We start from the raw sequence: 20,725 nt of genomic DNA, 5'->3' as shown, positions 1-20,725 counted from the left end.
CACTCTACACAGGCACTCTGAGTTGTCCACTGCAACTATTTGGTGAAGTACACGGGGATCAATCTGCTCTTCAGACACCAGATGACTCCTCGCTGTAGTCACACTGGCTCCTGTGTCTCTCAGAGCCTCCACCCTCTGTCCAATGATGGTCACCCACTGCCTGTACTTCTTAGTGTTCTCAGGCACAAGGGTTCTCTGGACCATCTCACTGTCCCCTAGTGAGACAAGGGTCATCTCAGTTAGCTCCCACCCACCTAGATCCAACTCCTCCCCAAGCACCGCACTAGCCAAACCGTGGGACTGTGCACCAGTGGATGCCGGTGTACTCTTGCGGCATTTGGGGTCCCCCCTCACATGACCCAACCGGTCACATGCATAACACTTACATGGGGGTCCCCCTGCCACTGGCTTCCCTTTGGAGAACCATGTCTTCTGCTCACTGGGGGGCTGGGAATCCTTCCCCTGGGAATCAGATTGGGGCCCTTTAGAGAACTCCCCCTGTTTACCCTTACCCCACCCTTTCTTCTGAGAGAGACCCTGCCCACCATTGGCATGGTCTCCCCATACCTCTTGAGGACCCTGGTGCTCTCCCAGTGGTCTGCTTCCTGTGCAAGCTTCCTGGGATCAGTCAGTTTGCTGTCAATTAGGTGCTGGCACAGCTCTGGAAAACATAAACTGTAAAAGTGCTCCCAAGCAATCAAATTGTAAAGCTCCTCATACATTGTTACCTTACTGCCCTTCACCCAACCATCCAGTGACCTGCAGAATGAGTCAATACACTTCAACCATGTTTGGGATTCTTTCTTCTTATAGGACCTAAACTTGTCCTTATACTGCTCAGAGGTGAGACCATATCTTGCAAGTAGGGCATCCTAACTGATAGAGTAAGTGAGCCCCTGAGAATCCCCTAAAGACGTCAGAGTGTCTCTCCCCTCTACCTCAAAGTGCTTCCACAGACCCGCCCCCCAATGAGCTTCAGGGACCAGATTCATGTGGAGAGCAGACTCATACCCCCTGAAGCCCAAGTATGTGCCATTCTCCCTCTTGTAATCCTTCACTAGGTCTTTTGGAATGTGTACCCTTCTCTCAGGTTGCACTGTGCTGTTGCTGCCACCATCTCTACTGGACTGGTTCCTATGATCTAACTCCTTTAAGCTAAGCTCATGAGCCAGCAGTATCTTCCTTTCCTCAATGGCCATCCTTCTCTCTTCCATCACTAGACTGAGCTTCTTCAGCTCCAATTGGTATTCTCTCTCTGCCCGTCTGTCCAGTAACTCTTCAGCTGTCAGACCCTTGGAGGACACACTGCTACCTGCCCTGGAGACTCTCTCCCTGGACATAACAGGCCCACCCACTACATCATTGTGAGTGACTTGCAACCCTTCCTCCCCTTCCTGCTCCTCATCTCTGTGCCCCTCAGCTTCTTTGGCTGTCACCCAGGCCCTCAGCGCCTTTTGCAGCTCCTCCTTCTTGGATGAACTCTTAATGGGACAGGCAAAATCTTCACAGAACAGCTTCAACTGAGCGACTGTGGAGCTCTCCAATTTCTCTATGTCAAAAGCAGCTCCAGCCAATGCATCTCCAGATTGAGACATGATGAAGAGTTGAAAAAAGTGCAAAGTTCCAAAGGCAGAAAAATAAGTTCCCAAATTAAGTTTAAAAAATAAATCAATCAAGGGATCATCAAGAAGGAGAAAAAAAAGAAGTCTCAAAGAGAAAAGCAAAAATCACAAGACAAGTAGTATGTGGTCACGTAGTGGTCTGAACTCAAAACAGTAGTATACACTTAGGGCCAGATATAGCAAAACTCCAAATTGCGAGTTGCAATTTGCGAGTCCCAGCGACTCGCAAATTGCAACTCGAAGTTTGGAATGCAGAAAGGTGTCTCAGACACCTTCTGCGAGTCGCTATGGGGTCGCAAAGACCCACCTCATTAATATTAATGAGGTGGGTCGCAATTTGCGACCCCATAGCGAGTCAGGGCACTCACGGGGATGGTGGCCTGCTGGTGACAGCAGACCACCATGTCCGTGACTGCTTTTCAATAAAGCAGTCTTTTTTTTTCAAAGTGTAGCCCGTTTTCCTTAAACGAAAACGAGCTGCACTTTGAAAAACAACCGAAACCTCTAGTTTCGGTATTTTTCAGGGCAGGTAGTGGTCCCTTGGACCACTGCCTGCTCTGAAAAATAATTTTTTTTTCCAGACACAAAGTGGAAGGGGTCCCATAGGGACCCCTTCCCGTTTGCGCCTGGGTTACCATCCACTTCAAGTGGATGGTAACTGCGCTTTCATTTGCGACCGCAATCGCGGTCGCAAATGAAAATGCATAGCATTGCGAGTCGCAAATAGGAAGGGAACACCCCTTTCTATTTGCGAGTCGGAAATGCATTTTGCGAGTCGGATCCGACTCGCAAAATGCATTTCTACATAGCACAGAGGCTTTTGCGACTCGCAAACGGCGATTTTCGCCATTTGCGACTCGCAAAACCCTTGCTACATCTGGCCCTTAATCACTATATGCCAAGTACAAATACAAGTCCAATCCTAACCGCTGATCACCAATGTTAGAAAGGGGGTCTCTGGTTGGCAGTCAGGTTACCCCCTGTCCAATCAAGGACCCTCACTCTAGTCAGGGTAAAAGAGAATCACCCTCAGCTAACACACACTCACCCACTTGGTAGCTTGACACAAGCAGGCAGGCTTAGCTTCAGAGTGCTAGGTGTAAAGTATGTGTACCAACACACACAGTAACTTAATGAAAACACTACAAAATGACACAACACAGGTTTAGAAAAATAGACAATATTTATCTAACAAGACCAAAACGACAAAAATCCAGCATACACAAGTCAAGTTATTAATTAAAAAGCAAAAAGAGTCTTCATGTTTTTTTAAACACAACGCTAACGCTGTTAACGTGAAAATGTATCTGGTTCGCATCAAAAATAACCCCACACCGGCGAGTGTGTATCGAAAGAAGCTTTCGATGCGTCGATATCACTCACGAGCGAGACTGTGCATCATTTCTCCTTCGGTCGGGCAGCGTACGTTGTTTCTTCTCTCTGCAGGAGAGCGATGCATCGATCCGGACAATCACCTCGGGTCCGGGCAGGCTTGTGTTGCTTTTCCGTGCCCAGTGATGTTGCGTTGTTGCAGCCTCTGTCAGCGATGCAGAGCGTTGTTTCTCCAGGTGCGTGCGTCAATTCCACAGCCGCGCTGCGGCGATTTTAGCCATGGAGCCAGCGGCGCATTGTTTTTTAAGCCGCTCTCGGAGGTGGCGTCGGAAATTTCCCCGCACGGCGATCTGTGCATGGATTTCCAACCTTGGTCCACCAGCTTCACCTGTTAAGGCCCCAGGAACTGGATAGGGCACCACTTGGCAGGGCAGGAGTCTCAGCAGAGGCTCCAGGTGCTGGCAGAGAGAAGACTTTGCTGTCAATGAGACTTCAACAACAGGAGGCAAAGTCAGTTTCAAGCCCTTGGAGAGTTCTTCACAAGGAGGAAGACACACAAAGGCCCTGATTACAACCCTGGCGGTCGGTGATATAGCGGCGGTAATACCGCCAACATGCCGGCGGTAACAAAAATGGAATCATGACCATGGCGGAAACCACTCAGACAGACAGCCACTTTAACACACCGACCGCCAGGGCGGAATTAACAAGCACCACGGCGGTAACCACCAACAGCCAGGCGGAAGACAATGTACCGCCCACTTTATTATGACCGGCCTATCCACCACCTTTTCCGGGGGGGTACCAACAACATCAAAAGCCTGGTGGAAACAGATCTCAGAAGTCAAAGGACTCACCTGTGGAGACTCAGATAACAACCAAAACGCCATGGAGCTGGAGTTGCAAGTTTTCCACATGCTCGTCTACCTTCTGCTTCATTATGAACACCAACGCTGGCGAAGACGACCACAGTGAGTACTTCCGCCTAGCCCACAAGGGAGGAGGTAGGAAAAAGAGAATCACACACACACACAACACCCCCACCCCCAACACCATACACACAACCAGAAGCAGCAACATAACAAATCTACCCCATACCTCTCAGGAATAATGCAAGGACAAAATTATTTGAAGAAAGTGAGTGTAATACGATAAAATACTATGAATAAGTGCGTCAAAATCCAAACATATATACATATTTACAAATGTCCGTGGGCCACATTGCCACAGCACATAGGCCAAGGCCCCTTCTCACTCCTGCAACAACATGGAGAGAACACTGCAGGGGCATCAGGTCGAAAATAGACAGGCACTTCGGGAAGATGGGGAATCGGGGAGCACCTCATCCGGAAGATGGTACAACACCAATGGTCCTGGAGGGGGCAACATGCCCTGTGCGCCGTCCTTGGGAGTGCAAGGCCACAGTCTCTCAAGTGGGTGGTTTGCCCACTGCTTGTTCCTGGGGAGTGCAAGGCCACAGTTAGTCAAGTGGGTGGTTTGCCCACTGCTTGGTTCTGGGGATTGCAAGGCCACAGTGTCTCAAGTGGGTGGATTGCCCACTGATTGGTCCTGGGGAGTGCAAGGCCACAGGCTCTCTATAGTGGATGGCTTCTTCCACTGGATCTGGAGGGGGCATTGTGCCCAGTGAGCTTCATCCTGTGAAGGATGGGATGAGTGGATGGCTTCTTCCACTGGTTCTGGAGGGGGCATTGTGCCCAGTGAGCTTCATCCTGTGGAGGATGGGGTGAGTGGATGGCTTCTCCACTGGTTCTAGAGGGGCATTTTGCCCAGTGTGCTTCATCCTAGGAAGGATGGGGTGAGTGGATGGCTTCTTCCACTTGTTCTGGAGGGGACATTGTGTCCTGTAATGCAGATCTTGGGGAGTGCAAGGTCACAGTCTCTCACCTGGGTGTCAGACCCACAGGATTTGCAGGGGCCAGGCCACACAATAACCCATGGGTGCAGGACTACACACTGTCTGCAGGCGGTGAAGGCTGCTCAGTGGTGGCAGTGGTGCTGGTGGCGGTGCTGGCAGTTGTGGAGGGAGGCTCCAGCCCTTCTCCTGCAGCCTCAGATGGCTGCCCACTGGGGCTGCTGCTGCTGGCAGTGGTGCTGGTGGCGGTGCTAGCAGTGGTGGGGGTAGGCTTCAGACCTTCCCCTGCAGCCTCAGACGGCTGCCCACTGGGGCTGCTGCTGCTGGTAGTGGTGCTGGTGGTGGTGCTGGTGGCTATGCTGGCAGTGGTGGGGGTAGGCTCCGGCCCTTCCCCTGCAGCCTCGGATGGCTGCCCACTGGAGCTTCTGCTGATGGCTTTGGTGCTGGTGGCGGTGCTGGTGTCGGTCCTGGCAGTGGTGGGGGGAGGCTCCAGACCTTCCCCTGCAACCATGGTTGAGTCCTGAATGAGTCCCAGCACCAGGCCTCCTGTCCTTCCTGCCTGCTGGTGCAAGCCCCTTGCCCTTCCTGTCAGCAGCCAGGGATTGCTCTTTGCCCTTCCCTGTAGCAGCTGGGGTGCGTCCTTACCCTTCCCTGTAGCAGCGGGGTGCCTCCTTGCCCTTCCTTGAAGCAGCTGGGGGTGCCTACTTGCCCTTCCTTGACGCAGCTGGTGGTGCCTCCTTAGCCTTCCACGTAGCACCTGGTGCAGGCACCCTTTCAGTGTGGCTGCCTGGTGCCCGGTATCCTCTCCCAACTGGAGTAGCTGTCGACACTACTGTGGCTGTGGGCTGGGTTTTGACCACCATGGCCTGATGTGAAGGATGGGGGGAGTGGTAGGGAAGAGATCAACAGTGGAGAGGACAAGCTTCTTAGGGACATTTGGGCGGGAAGAGGTTGTAGGTTTCAGAGTGGAAAAAGAGGAAGTGGTTGTAGGAGGTGTCTGTCTGCTGATTTTGGGTGCAGGTGCATGAGCTGGATGCTGTTGTGAGGTGGATGGCTGTTGGGTGTCTGTTGGGATCTTGCTTTTGTGTACTTTGGGAAGAGGGGCACAGACACAGGGGAAGAGGACACAGGGGAGGTGTGCATGGATGTGGGGGTGGTGACTGCCAGTGAGGGGCGTGTAGTGATAGGCATGATGGTGATGGTGGAGTGGATGAGGATGTAGTGCATGCAGGTGTGAGTGTAGACACAACTGGGAGGGGGATGGAGGAGGAGGAGGAGGGGACACAGTGGATGCAATGGATGTTGGTATGTCTGCATCTGGATGGTGTTTGTGTGAGTGCCTGTGGGATGATGTGTGGTGCTTGTGTTTGCCTGACCCATTCCTGTGTGTTGTCTTGTGTGCATGCTGGTCTGTCTGCGTGCTTGGGATAGGTTTGGGTGGAGGGGAATGGGATTGGGTAGAGGAAGTTGAAGGGGGGAGGCTAGAAACAGGGACAATGGCTGCCATCAGAGAGGAAGCCAGAGCCTGAATTGATCTCTGTTGGGCCGCCATGCCAATGTGAATGCCCTCCAGGAATGTATTGGTCTGTTGCATTTGGGCTGCCAGCCCCTGGATGGCATTCACAATGGTTGACTGCCCAACAGCGATGGATCGGAGGAGGTCAATAGCCTCCTCACTCAGGGCAGCAGGGCTAACTGGGGCAGGGCCTGAGGTCCCTGGGGCGAAGGAGATGCCCACCCTCCTGGGTGAGCAGGCATGAGAAACACACTGAGGGGCTGCTGGGAGGGCGGTGCTAGTACGGGGGTGGCGCTTGTGCCTGTAGTTGGGTTAGGTACAGAGGTGTCCGCCACCACCAGGGAGCTTCCTTCGGAGGAGGTATCTCTGTCCGAACTGTCCACTCCAGTCTCCACCGTGGTGCTCCCCTTGCCCTCCGTCCCACTGGTGCCCTCACCGTCAGTGGATTCGGCCTCCTAGGCCCTGTGGGATGCAGCTCCCTCCTTCGCCAGTGCCTCTGCTCCTCCGCCAGTTGATGCTAATGCACATAAGGAAAGGGTGACAAAACAAAAAGGGGGGAGACAAGGATATACTTGGTCAATGGTGCCAACAACACCACCGTTGGCATACACGACACACACACAGGGAACAGTCCTACGCACTAGGCAATGCACTACCAGTCACAATGCTAGTCACCAGCCCATGGACATGGACACCTAACGCCAAATGCAGCATACCTGAGACCCACAGATCCCTGCCCAGTAGTGAATGCCTACTAGCTTGGTTGGAAGAAGTTTACATCAGACCCTGCCCAACATGGGACCTTCCATGCAATGTCCGGCCTGGCCTAGGGGCACCCACAGGCCCACATCCCCCAACCGGATACCACCCCACCACGCGCAAGTAGTATATTGGGGTACTGTACTCACCCCCTTGGGGCTGGTGTGATGCCCCCCAAGCGCCCATCCAGCTCCAGATAGGCCACCGTCAGTATGCGGGCCATGAGGGGGGTCAGGGTTCGATGGGCACCCCTTCCTCATTGGGAGGCCATCCCCAGCTGGGCCTCTGCTGTCTTCTGTGCCCACCGTCTAAGGTCCTCCCACCGTTACGACAGTGGGTGCTCCGCCTGCCGTAGACCCCTAGGGTCCGCACGTACTTGGCGATGGCATGCCTTATACCCTTTTTCTGATGGGTGCTGACTTGCAAAGAAATACACATAGGTAAAGGTATCAGTCAGACCGTCCTGCCTGTTACACTCATGGCCCACCATAGCCCTTCACATCCCCTTACGCACAGACATGGCCAAACATACTTGCAGCATGCTGCCCAGGGCCCTTCCACCAACCCCGCCCCACACGAGGCCTTCACACACAGCACTCCATGCATTTATGCCCCATGCATCCTGCTCACAGTGTACTCACCTGTTGGTCTGGAGGCCCATGCAGCATTCGGTACTGGAGTAGGACCCCATCCACCAGTCTCTCAAACTCCACAGCGGCGAAGGCAGGGGCCCTTTCCCCAGTGACACGAGCCATAGTCGATTCCAGACACAGGCCACAGCAGCACATGCATTGTAGGTCCTCACCTCTTGAAGGTCAGGTAGCAAGTGAGTGAACAGATAGAAAATGGCGGTCACATCCGCGGCGGTGCGTACCGTCACCACCGGTGTACATCACCATTGGCCACTGTAACCCATAGGGCCCAATGATAACCAATGAGGAGTTGTATGGTGGTTCACAACCGCCTCCCGCAATGGCACACAACTTCAGCAGAATTACCTCATTTCCACATGTCCCTCCATACAGGACAGGCGGATGCCATTTCAGGGGGGCAGACCATGGCACCTAACTGCATCACAGTACACATAAGCACCATTTGGACCTATCCAACAATATACTGTTAAAATCACAACATGCACTGAAGTGTAGTGTTTGGAAATATGAGATACTGACCAACTGCTCACCTTTTTGCCCCATGGATTGCAACCGCTTCGGATGAATAGGAGATGGAGACATCTCCCCGTGTACAGATCCCTGATGGACTTGGCAACAATGGAGGACAGGCACATTATCCTCACCTATAGACTGGACAGAGGCACAATCACAGAGCTGTGTGCCAAATTGGAGCCTGACCTGATATCTGCTATCCGTCACCCCACTGGGATCCCCCCTCTTGTGCAAGTCCTATCTGTGCTCCCTTTCCTGGCAACTGGCTCCTTCCAAGTGACAGTGGGCTTGGCAGCAGGAATGTCACAGCCAATGTTCTCAATAGTGCTGACCAGAGAGTTGTCTGCCCTGATTAAACACATGCGCAGCTATGTAGCTTTCCCCCAGGTGGAGGATTTGGCCACAGTGAAAGCTGATTTCTATGCAAGGGGACATATCCCCAACATTATTGGGGCAATTGATGGTACACACATTGCATTTGTCCTCCCCCTCCCGGAGAAATGAACAGGTGTTCAGAATTTGAAAAAGCTTTCACTCAATGAATGTGGAGGTATTGTTCCTGGTGGATCAGTACATCTCCCATGTCAATGCAAAGTATCCTGGGTCTGTGCATGATGCCTTTATCCTGAGGAATAGCAGCATCCCATATGTGATGGCTCAACTCCAGAGGCACCGGGTGTGGCTAATGGGTGAGCCCCGGTTCCCAGCCAGTGGATGTTGGTGTGGGTATGGTGTGGGCCCTTAGGGTTAGTGTGTGTCTAACAGGTGTCCCTCAATATTTGCCGGTGACTCTGGTTACCCCAACCTCTCATGGCTACTGACCCCTGTAAGGAATCCCAGGACAAGGGCAGAGGAACGTGGGCAAACAAGAAGAATTATAGAGAGGACATTCAGCCTCCTGAAGGCGAGGTTTCGTTGCCTCCATCTCACAGATGGTTCCCTGTGCTATTCACCCAAGAAGGTCTGCCAGATCATTGTGGCATGCTGTATGTTGCACACCCTTGCTTTATGTCACCAGGTGCCTTTTCTGCAGGAGGATGACGCTGGTGATGGGCATGTGGCAGCAGTGGACCCTGTGGACAGTGAAGATGAGGTGGCAGAGGAAGAGGATGAGGACAACAGAAGTGCAATAATTTGCAATAATACTTCCAATGCCAGGTAAGACAGTGTAACTTCACTTTTAACTGACAGTTTTGTGTTTGACATTGTCACTGGCAGGCTGATTTTCCCACTTCTATGGTCACTCACTATACCCTTTGGCATCTCTATTTGCAGATATTTGTGCCCCACTATCGCTCCTGGTGTGTTGACTGCAGCCAACTACAGGTTATTCCTATGTATACATTACTGTACAGCTGTATTGCAGTGTTCATACCTTGTTAAACGAATGCATAGTAAAATCATTTGACATTCTCCATACTTGTATTTTTTCAAAGGGTGTTTATTTAAGTGCTAATAAGTAGAGGGGGGTGTGCAATGGGCTGGGTTGATGGTGGAGGAAAGTCCAGGATAGCGTCCAGTCTATGTGGATCACAGATGCATTGTCCAAGGGGGCATAGGAAGGGTAGCAATTGCAGTTCAAGGTGGACAGTGTGACAGGTTGGGACACAAGGGTGACATTCAGGAGAGTCTTATTTCCTGGCGGGGGTCTTAGCAAATGTCTCTGTCTTCTGCTTGGATCACAGGGAACGTTTGTGGGGTGGTTCTCCTTCTGCAGTGGGAGGGGTGCTGGTGGCCTATTGGTCCTGTGGCAGGGCCTCCTGTCTACTAGCGGCAGCGGAGGTGGAGGGCTGTTCATCAGTTTGGTTAGTGGTAGGGGCCCGGTGGTGTGCCACTGCCTCCCTCATAGTGTTGGCCATGTCTGCCAGTACCCCTGTAATGGTGACCAGGGTGGTGTTTATGTCCTTCACGTCCTCCCTGATCCCCAGGTACTGTCCCTTCTGCAGCCATTGGTTATCCTGCATTTTTCTCCAGTATCTGTCCCATCGTCTCCTGGGAATGGTGGTATGCTCCCAGGATCACGGTGAGTGCCTCCTGGAGAGTCGGTTCCCTGGACCTGTCCTCCCCCTGTTGCACAGCAGTCCTCCCAGCTTCCCTGTTGTCCTGTGCATCTGTCACCTGAACCGTGTGCCCACTGCCACTGACCCCAGATCCCTGATCGTCCTGTGTTTGTGGGGTGGCCTGGGGTCCATGAGGTGGTGGACACACTGCTGATTGATGTGCCCTGGGGACAGAGGTATGGGCCTGCTGGGTGGGTGCTGTGCTGGTGTTTCCTGAGGGGGGGGCTCTGTGGTGGTATGAGACTGTGCCTGGGTAACCGACTGTCCGGAGATCCCTGATGGGCCGGGTTGGTCATCCAGATCCAAGAGTCCAGAGCTGCTGTCATCACTGTGGGCCTCTTCTGGGGAGGGACTAGCTGTTGCTGGCACCTCCTCTCCTGTGACGTTGGCTGGGGGACCTGTGGGTATGTAAATGCAGTGTTATTGTTTCTGCGTGTGACATCTTGTGCATGGGTTTGTTGCCCTCTAAAGTTGTTTTTGCCCTGGCAGCTTTGCCTTGTGTGAGTTGTTATTTGGTGGGCTAGCTGTTTCCCTCTAGTGTGCATGCTTTAGTGATAGGTGTCCATGGAGGTCTGTGATGGATGTCCATGCATTGGTGTTGCATGCAGGGCTTGGTATTGGGATGTGTGGGTTGTAATGGTGGGGTGTGTGGGAGGTGTTGGAGTGATGAGAGTGAGGGTAAGGGTAGGGGTATGTGATGGCATGCAGGTAGGGGGGTGATAGTAATAGAGATTTCACTTACAAGAGTCCAGTCCTCCTCCTTGCTCCTCCCATGTTGTTAGTTTGGGGGGAGGAGGTGGGGGTCCACCGTCAATCCTCTGTACAGCTAGTTGGTGTCTTGCTGCCACGGAACGCACCTTCCCCCGTAGGTCGTTTCACCTCTTCCTGATGTCATCCCTTGTTCTGGGGTGCTGTCCCACGGCGTTGACCCTGTCCACGATTCTCTGCCATAGCTCCATCTTCCTAGCAATGGGTGTCTGCTGCACCTGTGATCTGAATAGCTGTGGCTCTACCCGGATGGTTTTCTCCACCATGACCCTTAGCTCCTTCTCTGAGACCTGGGGTGTCTTTTTGGTGCCATGGGTATAGTGTGTGTGGTGTGGGTGAGGGTGAGGGTGAGGGTGAGGGTGTGTAGGGTGATGTGTTGGGGTGTGTGATGTAAGGTGCGTGGATGGTGTATAGGTGATGGTGGTGTGTGGCTGTGGTCTTGTCCGTGGTCTTCCTATCTCTCTTGTGGCACTTGTTTGTATTCGTAAAGGGTTGTGGGTAATGTGGGTGTGTGTTTTATAGTGGTGTGGGTGTGTGGGTGTGGTGTGTGAATGGGTGTCGGGTGTGTGTAGGTTGAATTGTCCAAGGTGGTGTTGTTTTGTATGTGTGTGTGTATTTTGAGCGCAGTGGTATGTACCGCTAATGTTTTACTGCCTTTGAATGTCCACCGTGGTGATTCGTGGGTTATAATGTTGTGGGTGTAGTTCTGTTGGCGTAACGGGGTGGGTTTGGATACCGCCAGTTTCTCGCCGACCTTTGGGCTGGCGGACTTGTGTGTGTGGCTATATAGTGACGGATTGCTATGTGTGTGTCATAATATGGGTAGCGGTGATCCACCGCAGCAGCTGTATGTTGACGACCGTCAGCATGGCGGTAAGCGGTACTTACCGCCAATGTCATAATGAGGGCCAAAGTCCAATCTTTGTCCTCTTGCACAGGCAGAAGCAGCAACTACAGGATAGCTTCACAAAGCACAGTCACGGGCAGGGCAGCTCTTCTTCCTTAGCTCTTCAGCTCTTCTCCAGGCAGAGGTGCCTCCTGGTTTATGGAAGTAATCTAAAGTCTGTGGTTTTGGGTGCCCTTCTTATACCCATTTTGCCCTTTGAAGTAGGCTTACTTCAAAGAAAAGCCTCTCTTGTTTGTGAAATTCTGCATTGGCCAGGCCAGGCCCCAAACACACACCAGGATGTTGGAGACTGCAATGTGTGTAGGCAGGCACAGCCCTTTCAGGGCTGAGTGACCACTCCTCTCCTCCCTCCTAGCACAGATGGCTCATCAGGATATTCAGGCTACACCCCAGCTCCCTTTGTGTCACTGTCTAGAGCAGTTGAAAAAGAAATATCTTTGGGTCCCCCTCAGAATTTTTCCCAATTGTTTTCTAAAGATGGCAATATTTAAATAAGTCTAGACATATTTAAACATTGCAGTTAAGTACTGTTGCCTTTTTAAAAATTCAATACTATGTTTCTGCTTAAAACAAAACACTGTTATCTCTGTAATGCTTATTTTGGCCAGAGACTAGCACCCCCCCTGGGATCACTTGAAGCCCCCCCCTAGGGGGGCCCAGCCCCCAGTTTGAAGACCACTGGTCTAGAGAGAGGTGCAAACAGCCCAAACTGTCAAACTGACCCAGACAGGGAATCCACAAACAGGCAGAGTCACATAATGTTTTAAGCAAGAAAATGCTCACTTTCTAAAAGTGGCATTTTCAAACACACAGGGGGTGATTCTGAGCTTGGCGGGCGGCGGTAGCCGCCCGCCAAGCGGGAACCGCCAGAAGACCGCCCCGCGGTCAAAAGACCGCGGCGGTCATTCTGGGTTTTCCACTGGGCTGGCGGCCGACCGCCGAAAGTCCGCCCGCCAGCCCAGCGGGAAACACCCTTCCCACGAGGACGCCGGCTCAGAATTGAGCCGGCGGAGTGGGAAGGTGCGACGGGTGCAGTTGCACCCGTCGCGAATTTCAGTGTCTGCTAGGCAGACACTGAAATTCTTTTTGGGGCCCTCTTACGGGGGCCCCACGGCACCCCCTACCGCCATCCTGTTCCCGGCGGGAGAACCGCCAGGAACAGGATGGCGGTAGGGGGTGTCAGAATCCCCATGGCGGCGGAGCGCGCTCCGCCGCCATGGAGGATTCTCAAGGGCAGCGGAAAGTCGGCGGGACACCGCCGACTTTCCGTTTCTGGCCGCGGCTGAACCGCCGCGGTCAGAATGCCCAGCGGTGCACCGCCAGCCTGTTGGCGGTGCTGCCGCGGTCGTTCGCCCTGGCGGTTTTTACCGCCAGGGTTAGAATGACCCCCACAATCTTAAAAGCAACTTTACTAAAAGATGTATTTTTAAATTGTGAGCTCAGAGACCCCAAACTCCTCCCGTCTATCCGCTCCCAAAGAAATCTCCACTTTAATCATATTCAAAGGCAGCACCCAGGTTAACCTGTGAGAGGGACAGGCCTTGCAACAGTGAAAAACGAATTTGGCTGTTTTTCACTGTTAGGACATATAAAACACATTAGTATATGCCTACCTTAAACATACACTGCACCCTGTCCACGGGACTACATAGGGCCTACCTTAGGGGTGCCTTACATGTAAGAAAAGGGAAGGTTTAGGCCTGGCAAGTGAGTACACTTGCCAAGTCAAATTGGCAGTTTAAAACTGAACATACAGACACTGCAGTGCAGTTCTGAGCCATGTTTACAGAGCTACTATTGTGGGTGGCACAACCAGTGGTGCAGGCCCACTAGTAGCATTTGATTTACAGGCCCTGGGCACCGCTAGTGCACTGTACTAGGGACTTACCAGTAAATCAAATAGGCCAGTCATGGATGAACCTGTTACATACACATTTTGTATAGGAGCACTTGCACTTAAGCACTGGTTAGCGGTCGTAAAGTGCCCAGAGTAACAAAAACAGCAAAAACAGAGTCCAGCACACATCAACAACCTGGGAAACAGAGGCAAAAAGGTTAAGGGAGACCACGCCAAGGATGAAAAGTCTAACAGTAGGCATTTTTAGGTCGAGCCTGCGAGAGCGTACACTCTCGCTTGCAAGATTCTACCATTCAAAAATGGGCTTGGAACCCGCCCATAGCTTTTCATTAGTTGTCATCATTGGCACTCTTTTTTTGCTGCCCTGTCATTTGGCAACCCTGAGCATCTGTTCCTTCCTTTTTAGGGTTGAGCCTGCGCTAGCATGCGCTTGTGCATGCGTATCGCTTGCGAGACGATTTAGTAGTTAGAAAAGGGCTCGGAGCCCAGTCCATGTCACATCAGTGTCTTTCATTGGTTTGTGGGCTTACCTTTTAAAATCTGCTTGCTTTCATTAGAGGAAGGCATGCATCCGTCATGCCTTTTCCGGTGGTTAGCCCTCCTAGAGCGCAGCGACCAAGTACTGAAAACATACGAGGCTGGCTGTTTTCCGTCCGATTTGTGGACTACTTTTTATCTTTTTTCACAGAGCAATCTCGCTTGGCAGAAGTCGAGCGCTTTGCATGACATCGACCCTGTTACATAGTTAATTGCACTTTTGCCAGTTACATGGATAATTGCACTTTTGCCAATAGGTTTCACTATGAGTGAACTGTAGCAGCGCGGTTGCTCTCTTTTTTCTATTTAAATTGGCAAGAAAAGTCCGGTTGGGAGTTTACAACTGTTAATAGCTCTAACTCGGAGAAATGCGAGACCCGTTGCATTGCAAATGCTTGTTGTTCCGTGGAGTAATAACGAAGTACAGGAAAAGTTGCTTTGACTAGTGCCCCTCTGCTGACCATCTGCTGCTCACGCTGTGATTCATAGCGCTTTTTGCTGTGGTCTGATTTCCTGTCCGATAAGCATTGCTGGGCCTGATGTCGTGCAGGTTTGTCCCTGTGTTTGTGTGCTGTCATAAACAATGCCCGCGCAAAGTGATATGTTTAGCAGGCCAGGTAGCAGTGCCTACGTTTAAGAATGCCTCCTCCTGTGCCCCGCATGCTGAGTGACAACCGCCCGTCACTGCAGGCCGGCCCTGGACAGACTGAAGCTCAGATTCTGCAGCAGGTCACGTTTCTGGGAGGCATCAAGGCCGGCGACTCTGAAGAAATATTCGCTCCTTCACAAGGTCATAGGGCGGTGAGGCTGGGGGAATGAGATACTCGGAGATACCATGTTACTAGTCGCATGCCACATCATGAGAGTCAATGCAAGTAAGGGACTTCGTGTACATCGGTGATGACAGCACCAATACCGCCAGCAAGCAAAGAGGAAAACCAAAGCAGACCTGGAGTTTGGAGCCTCTGGTGTCATCTGCCCCTATCTCAGCACATATTGGCTATGTCAGCCAGACCTGTGACATGTTCCCTCTAGTTCTCTCATATCTTTTCCATATCTGTGTGTTTTGGGGCGTAAGAAGGGGGTGGGGACGGGATTAGGTCTCAAGCGCTTTCACTTTTTGGTAGACAAACTTGCGGAGAACATTTATATGAAGTTCAAGGGCAGAGAATGATGCAAGACCCCATTCTAAGGGCTAAGTTGCAACTCGTCACCCTAGGCGCAGATGAAGCCTTCACTACACTGCACTTTCGTCTCCCTGTTTTATCTTTCGCTTACAAATATATTGAAAGACCAACGAGCAAAAGTATGCATCGAATATCACCCCAAAAATCACACTGGCCGACTGGGGGGTAGTATTTTCAATATTAACATAGATATGTATAATTAACCATTGATAAAGTTCACAATACAAACTAAATTGTTTCCTGGTCCGAGGATAATTGGTATTCCTATCCAGTTCATGACACGCGTGTCTTTTCTACCTCACAAAGATGAAAGTCTGAGTAGGCCCTGCAGGAGGTTGAACCTGTTAGCCGCAATTTCTACACCTCTAGGGCCATATGTAGAACACATTTTCCCATTGACACAGAATGGGAAAAACCCTTTGCTAAGTCTGGCCCCTATTTCGGTAATAGATGTTCGACTTTTCAACCTGGTATCTGTTGCACAGACACAAACCGAAAATAACCTTTGCTTTAAAATGTAAGTTGTTGCTGTTCACTTATTCTGTGATTCTCAGTTTAAACATTTATAAAAGTTGGAGTGGGCCTGGTGGCGATTAATCAGGTCTAACGAAGCAGCTCACCCTGGAGCTATCTAATCGTGGTTCAAAGGGATGAATATGTGGGGGCGTTGCCAAAGTAAAATAAAGCTTTGCATAAAATATATATTCCAAATGATGTCATAGATACAATCCATTATTCAGTTTGTGATCGCTTTACATGATTCAACAGCGTTTTTGACATTGTCACTTTCAAATAAAATATGAAAGCTACTTTAACAGCTTGAAAACATAATCTGCAATGGAATTCCCAAATACATTTACCATATTCTGAGTCATAATCTGGATAGACGTATCCTCCAGCCATGTACTTTCATGTCTCCAAAATAAAACAAGCATTTACAATGCAATAGGTCTGGTGTTTGCTCATGTTAGAGCTGATCGCGTTGTAAACTCCTAACCCGACTTTCCACCTATTGGGCAAAAGTGCATTTGTGTACACAACCCGAAAAAGTGAAATTAACTATGTAAAGTGCTCGACTTCTGCCAAGCGAGATCGCGCTCGTAAATTAGAAAAAAAGAAGTCCACGAGCCCGATGGAAAACAGCGAGCCTCGCATGTTTTCTGTACTTGGTCGCTGCGCTCGAGGAGGGCTAGCCACCGGAAAAGGCATGACGTATGCTTGCCTTCGACTAATGAAAGCAAGCAGATTTTATTAGGCAAGCCCATGAACCAATAAAAAACACTGACGTGAAGTTGACAGGGCTCCGAGCCCTTTTCTAAATACAAAAGCGTCTCGCTGCGATACGCATGCGCGAGCGCATGCAACACAGGCTCGACCCTAAAAATAGTGCCAAAGTAGCGCACTCAGCCTCAAGGAGTTGTTATACATCAGTACTGTTACTCTAAAATGAACACTTTTTAAATGTTAAAACATCAATCCAATGAGTTTCTCATTAAATTACTGAATTAACTCAGCACTCAAGTAGAGTAATCCTATTTTTTCCACAATTAGTATTTGCACACATTGTAAAGTAAACTCCAGCATTCACATAGGTCTCAATTGCACGTTCCCCAGTACTGGTGCCTTAGTTATTCCAAGTGATTAATAACTATATCCTGGAGATAGCGCCAAGTACAAGTTTTTTCCGCTGTGATAGAGAAAGCTGGAGGTTTTGATGCATACTGCATTAAAATCTGCAAGTTTTAGGATGTTCTGGTCTTTTTATTCCGGATAAACATCTGCAGGTTTATCCTGCCATATTTAGAAGCAGATAACTCTGAGGGGTTACAAAAATTCCCACCCACCACAATGGAGACCCTCGTGCAAACAGGGCTTTACACGAGTGCTGCAGTTTAACAAGGCAGTAATAATTGAGGCCTCTAGTTTTATTTCAGAAGTCCTAAACCAGGTGCCTATCATGACCAAGAGAGGGCAAATATTTAGCCACATAATATAGCTCAATATATGTCAAACACATTTTGTTCCGTTAAAGGTAGAACGTCTTGGTTCAAATTAAGTTTGATATGTGATAATAAGGTGTAAGGCTTTGGCGTTGGTGTGTGTGGGTGGGTGCACTGTTGAGTGTTGCCCTTAGCAAGAATGCAGCCAGCAGTTACCATAGTTATACCTTGAGACAAAGTTGGCTCGGTAATGTGGGCAGTTGGGCACCAGGCGAGGAATTAATGTCTGAAGGCCACCTCTGTGCCACTTTTTTGGGGCACGGAGGGGGGGGGCTCTGTTTGCACCGTTCAGAGGTGGGAAAGGCAAAGAATTCAGAAAAGGGGTAGAGCCCAATCCGTGCTAGGGGTGTGGCTTGGTTCTAGAAGCCCAAATATGAGCTGAGCCTGCAAATAAAATGTCATGTAAATCCTGATTTTCTTCTTTTAGGTCTCGCCTGCGTGGGGATGCGCTAGCGCATGTTTTCTCACTTGCAAGACTCTTGTGTTCAGTAATGGGCTTGGACCCCTGCCTATTGCTTACCATTCATTGACATCATTGGCACTCTTCTTTGCTACATTCTAATTAGGCAGCATTTGCCAGCCGTCACTTCTTTTGTTTCTGTGGCGCACGGAACAAGCACAGATTAATTATGTTTGAAGAGTCTCCCTCCACTGGCCTTCTGCTGCTTGAGCTGTGATTCAGGTATTCCTTGTGAAAAAAAGCACCATGTCATAGTGCTTTTTTTACCGTCTCCCCACCCTGTCTTTGTTTCTTCTCCCCTGTCCCACATGCCCTCCCTTCCCTGTTTCTTCTCCCCCTCCAACCAGCCCGTCTCTTTTTATTCTTCCCTCTCCAGACAGTAGGAACAAATAAACGCTAGAAAATGGCAAACACTGGCAGCTTCATGGCACTTTTTAAATATCCCTGTTACCCACCCCATACCGATTGCCAAGGCCAATAGATCGCCCATAGGTGAGACCTATTGGCTTTGCAAATGCTTGTTTAAGAGTGTTTGGGCTAGGGAAGCACGCCAGTTCATAGCTCACTGTGCTAGATTATAATTGTAACTTATGAACTGCACAGTAACAAAAGGAGTTCTGTGACAAAAGCAGTATACCACTGAGCTATGCACGTAAAATACTGTTCTGTGATCTGCATAGCGCACATTCATTGCACCAGACATATTAACCCTCTGCGCTACTTTAGATGAGCCAAAATTGCCACTAGACAAAGCCCAGATCTCTCTCCAGCAGGTACATTAATCACCAGGGTTATCTTGGCACCTTTATTGTTGCCTGAAAACTGTTGGATATACAAGGAACTCTGCTGTGCTTTTAAAACTGCTGCACTGCTACAAAAGCGGCACCCAGTATCAAAAGCAGCCCCACCCTAACAGCCTCCCGGGGAAATGCCCAATGCTCGGTACGGCCATTTCAGCCTTGACCAGGAACAAGGAAGAAATATAGAGGAGCTTGGAAAGTTTGGTCAGTTTGGTGCTTGGAGCGGGATTTGGATCCTGTGGAAGCCGATGAAGTAGAGGTGGCAGATTTTCTAGCAGAATTGTTTGAGAAAGCACTGCTATATAGAACAGTGAATTGTTACAGGTCTGCAATAGTGGCAGGTCATTCCTTACAACAGGGATTGTCAGTCGTAAGGAGTTCTTTGATATGTAGAGTAATGAAAGGGATTCAGTTGAAGAGATCACAGGCGAAATATCAGACATTACGTGATGTGGATTTGGTTTTATAATTATTTGTGTCTTAGGCAGGAGAGTTTCAGATATTAGAGCTTTGGAAGGGTCACATCGTTCTTTTCAACCAGTAGGAGTTATTTTCAAAATTTGCAGATGTATTCAGACTATGTCAGAGTCTATTTTTTACCCTAGGTTTGAAAATTCACCAAAGTTGTGTGTGATTCAATGTCTGCAATAATATTAAAGTAGGGTGTTGGAGGAAACAAGTGCAGGTGTAGATAAATTCTTAATTTCATATGAGAAACCATTTAAAGCAGTTTCAAATACAACAATTGCAAGATGGTTGAAGGCAGTAATGAAGAAAGCAGGTTTGGGTCTGTCTAAATTTACAGGGTACTCAGTCAGAAGTATTATGGTGAGTAAGGTTTGCATGACAGAAGGACGATTGGAAGACATTATGAAAGCAGCAGGTTGGTCGAATACTGAGACGTTGAGGAGATTTTATTTCAGAGCGGTATATTATGTATGAAAATGTGTTTTGAAGAACTTTGAACACGCTAACCCCCTGTCTTAACATAAAATGATGCTTCTTACAAGTTAACTGACTAAAGAATTGCATTTTTATTAAAGACAAGGAGGCTAGCATTTTTTTCTCCCACCCTTCCCTTGTTAGAAGGTATTGTGTGTGGAATAATTACAGAGACAATAGATGCTGCACCTAGTGCAGCACCACTTTCATCGTGCCCTTTAGTGCTCCCCTACTGCTACTATGTGTTTGCCATACTTAAAATATGGCGCACCATGGAGCAGGGTAGGGGGCAATAGCGTAATTTTTTTAATGTTATTGAGGTACTCTGTATGAGTAGTGCCACAATTTTGCCACAACTCCTGCAGAGTACATAGGGGCCCATTATCAATATTGGAAGCCCCCTTTCAATGCCTGCTCTGAGCAGGCATTAAAAGTGCCAAAAAAAGTGGCGCAAGGAAATGTCTTAGATTTCCTTGCAACATTTTTTCACCCCTCCCCACATACATTATGCCTGGTGCAGGCATAATGTGGTGCAAGGGTTTACAATGTGGCGCAATGCATACATTTAAATATGGTGCAGGGAAAATGGCATTTTAGTGCTGCCTTAGCATTAAAAAAATGATGCTATGGCGGCGCTAGGGGCTCTTAAATCTGCCCCTAAGTGTTTGTTTGTAATCCGAAATTCAATTAAGGTTTAGATGTTAAAAAAGGTTTATTATAGCAGATATAGTTATGAAGACATAGATAAATGTTTATGATTTTTTTGTTTTCCAGATATATAAATGTGGTTGTGGATGTGGTTTGAGTAATAATACCATGTTAACTTCGAGAAGAGGAGACAAAAAAGAGGTTAAAAATGGAGGACAAGGAGTTATGGGACTGAAAGTTCTAAGTTTCATTGTGATATGGTTTTAGATTCTAATTTGAAAGCTATTAAA

The sequence above is a fragment of the Pleurodeles waltl genome, chromosome 1_1 (genome assembly GCF_031143425.1).
Source record: "Pleurodeles waltl isolate 20211129_DDA chromosome 1_1, aPleWal1.hap1.20221129, whole genome shotgun sequence".
Classification (NCBI taxonomy): domain Eukaryota; kingdom Metazoa; phylum Chordata; class Amphibia; order Caudata; family Salamandridae; genus Pleurodeles; species Pleurodeles waltl.
This window is presented reverse-complemented; position numbering follows the sequence as displayed.